Here is a 3652-nt window from a genome sequence, read left to right as displayed (position 1 = left end):
CATGTTAACTAACTTGATAATACTAATCATTTTACAATGTACACATATATGAAAACCACATTGTACATCTCAAACATATACAATTTTTATTTGTCAAACATTCAGCCATAAAACTGTAAAAAAATTTTAAACCTGTCAAATTTTATGCATGCAAATAAACAAATAAACAATTTCTTTAAAGATACAAAGCCAGCTCTGACCTCTCATACAGATGGATAAGCATCAGAGGCGCTCTAATCTGAAGAAAATATTTTTGTCTTATTTAATCCATGAATTTTGCCTCATCTATTGTGTCTGTTCAGAGACTGTTTGTATATGGTTTATGGTTCTTGGTTGTATTGCAATGAGATGTTGCTACTAAAAGACATCTTCAGAAGAGTAAGATTTTTCTGGATACACACATGCACACACACACGCGCGCACACACACACAGTAAATTCCAGATTTAATAGTGTAGTCATGAAATGGTTACTATAAATCATTCTAGATGACAGTAGTTTAATCAGGAAACCCATATAGCTTATAATAGAAGCTTACATTTATTAGGTGCTTATTCTATGCCAAGGACTTTATATATCACACTATATATAGCATCATCTCAATCGATGCTCATCAGACAGCACCATCATACCATTTCATAGGTGAGTAAAGCAAATTCGGAAAGGTTAGCTAACTCACTCAATCTAACACTTTGAATAGACAAAGGTAGGATCTAAACCAGACCTTACACTCCTAAATTTCACCTCCCCCGACACCACTGCTTCCTTGTTTCAGCCCTTGCTCAAGAAAATCGCTGGAATGCAAGTAAGTCTACAGTGCTGTCGTTGTAAAGCCAGGTGGACAAACAGGGTGGAATTATTCCTTTCTAGGTGATGACCTGGCCAGACCTTGGGATCAGGACTGAATAGCGGATTAGGCTAAACGCAGATTAGGTTTCAGTTGTGTGCCAGAGGCCTTGTGTACTTCTTACTTATTAAATCCCTGATTCTCTTCATTCAGCCACTTTCCCTTTTTCTTTCTCTATTCTCTTCTAAAAGCGAAACCTAAAGCAGTGATTCTAGTTACTATTTAACTGAAGTTTTGTCATACACAAATACATACCCCCCTTCCGTTTCCCTCGGAAGAATCAAACAGCTGTTGTTGTTCAACTGAACCTAGATTTATAAAACATGTCTACAAAAGGATGGGTCTAATTTGTATAAAATCTTTCTATTAGATTCAGTAAACATTGGCTGATTGGCAAGACCCTGCAGGAAGCACAATTCGTGGAGATGGGAGAAGGCGCTGTCCTGCCCTCGCAAAGCTTACTCTTCCGGGTACAAAGAAAAGCCTTTCGAGAAAGTTGGAGGTGAGGGATGAGACAAAGGGAGGTTACGTTTATAATCAAAATTTAATTGAGCAAAAAAATATATTTTGGCCACCAACATTGACTACTTTAGAGGGAAATTTGTTTGCCGTTCAAGTAGCAGGAATCTCTTGTTGGCGTGGAATATAAAGGTGGACTTGGAACTAGAAGCAGAAAGCGGTCTGCCGCACTGTCCTCTCAGGACAAGATGCTCAGGAGCCAGGGCCCCTCAGATGGGAGGAAGGTGCAGGGCTGCTCCGGGGTCACGACCTCCTTCATAAAAGAAGGAAGGTAGAGAGTGCTTAGGTTTCTCGAACCGAATAGCTTGGAAAAGTCATCCAATCATGGTTCAAAGTCAAATGAAGCGCTGGCCTAACGCTTCATCAGCTCTTGCTAATGGGGAGAAGACAGGGAGTGAATAGGAGATGGCAGACATAAAGGAAGGAACAGGGATGAGAGCCGAAAGAAGAAGGAAAGACAATTAAAATGATGTCTGTCATAGAATCCAAAGTACTCCTGGCATTAAGGCAAAAATTAAATAGAGCTTTTCTAAAATTCAAAAATTATTTTTATTTATCTATCTGTCTACATAAATGGAAATTTGAAAAAAAACATCCTAAAGGCTGCCTGACTTTGTCAGCCAATGAACTAGGCTTGATAGAGCAGTGGGTATGGATCTGTACCCAGGATCATCAGTGCCCTGTCTTAACGCAGAAAGGATATGCAGGAAAATTTTAACAGCACCCCCCTCTTTTGTATATACATAGTCCGGAAGGTATATGTAGAACTAGAGATAGATGATAGATAGATAGATAGATAGATAGATAGATAGATAGATAGATAGATAGATAGATAGATGATAGATAGATAGATGATAGATAGATAGATAGATGATAGATAGATAGATAGATAGATAGATAGATAGATAGATAGATAGATAGATAGATAGAGATAAAAGAGAAAGAGAGAGAGGATAGAGAGAGAGAGAGAGGTAGGGGTAGAGGTAGAGATAGATACAGATAGAGAGATAGAGAGATAACAGTGCCTGTGTTCTTATCCTCAGTGAACCTATTGAGTCCTAGCATCTTGTGCTAGGTACTGGGATAGAGATATAAATCAAACATAAACCTGAAAAACTGTCACAACCAAGAGGAACCTAAGAAGACATGATGATTAATTCTATTATGGTATCCTGATGACATAATGAAACAGAAAAAGAACATTAGAGAAAAACTAAAGAAATGTGAGTAAAGTATGGACTTTAGTTAATAATAATTGAATTGTGAATACCTGAATTGTGACAAATACACTATACTAATAATATAAGATGTTAATCATAAGGAAACTGGATGTGGTAGATACAGGAATTCTCTGTTCTCAATAATTCTCAAAAGCTAAAACCATTTTAAAATAATAAAAGTTTTTTTTTTTAATTGGGTTACACTTTGAATACAATCCCAGTTTCTTACCATGACCTCTCATGCTTTGGCCCCGTCCACCTGTCGCACTCCACCTTGCACCTCTTTTCTTTTTGCTTGCTAACATTTAGCCAGGTCACTCCGACTCATTCCGTTCCTTTCTGTGTCAAGGCAACCTCACGTACTGGTACCACCACCTGGGAAGTTCTCACTGACACCTCATCGCCTCTTCTCCATCACTCGGGTCTCAGTTCAAGTGTCCTTCCCTCAGAAAGAAGCCTCTCCTGATCTCCCAATGTAAATCATACACCCTCAACATACATTCTATGTCCTTTTATTTCTTAGCATTTATTATTAGTTAGAATTGTATATGAGAGGTTTTACTTGTTTAAGATCTCTCTCTTCCTACATGTTAAGTTCCCTGTGGGTAGAAATCATTTCTTCTTCATTCTCCATTGAACATCCAGCTCCCTAATCTGATGTCTCTCCTACAATAGGTATTCAAAAAAAAAAAAAAATGTGGAATCAGTTAAATGTGACATTGTAGGTGGGAGGGCCTATTTTAATATGTAAATCATTTTTTACATCACATTGTAGGTGGGAGGGCCTATTTCAATATGTAAATCATTTTTTACATCACTACAACACTGAGCACCCAACAGAGTACATATTATATCCTATACATGTACTCCATAACAATTTATTTATTGTACTAGATGCTTGGATACAGAAATAAATCAGACATGGGTCCACTTTCAAAGAGACCATTGATTAATAGAGAAGATTAGAAAGCAAATGGATGTTTAGAATTGAGTGTGATGCATGCCACGGAAGCACAGAGGGTGGGTATCCAGCCCAACCTGGGGGTCGAGCCTCTTTTGAACGCTGA

General features: G+C 38.0%; 1 long non-coding RNA gene across 1 annotated transcript; it reads left to right on the top strand.

Moving 5' to 3' along the window:
* The first annotated feature begins 737 nt into the window (after positions 1 to 737).
* LOC111737541 lies at positions 738 to 2666 on the top strand. Its single transcript, XR_002779460.1, has 3 exons — positions 738 to 804; positions 1217 to 1348; positions 2409 to 2666. It is a non-coding gene; the product is annotated as an uncharacterized LOC111737541 (long non-coding RNA).
* The last annotated feature ends 986 nt before the right edge of the window (positions 2667 to 3652 follow it).

This window comes from Pteropus vampyrus, unplaced genomic scaffold (genome assembly GCF_000151845.1).
Source record: "Pteropus vampyrus isolate Shadow unplaced genomic scaffold, Pvam_2.0 Scaffold28, whole genome shotgun sequence".
NCBI lineage: Eukaryota > Metazoa > Chordata > Mammalia > Chiroptera > Pteropodidae > Pteropus > Pteropus vampyrus.
This window is presented reverse-complemented; position numbering and strand designations above follow the sequence as displayed.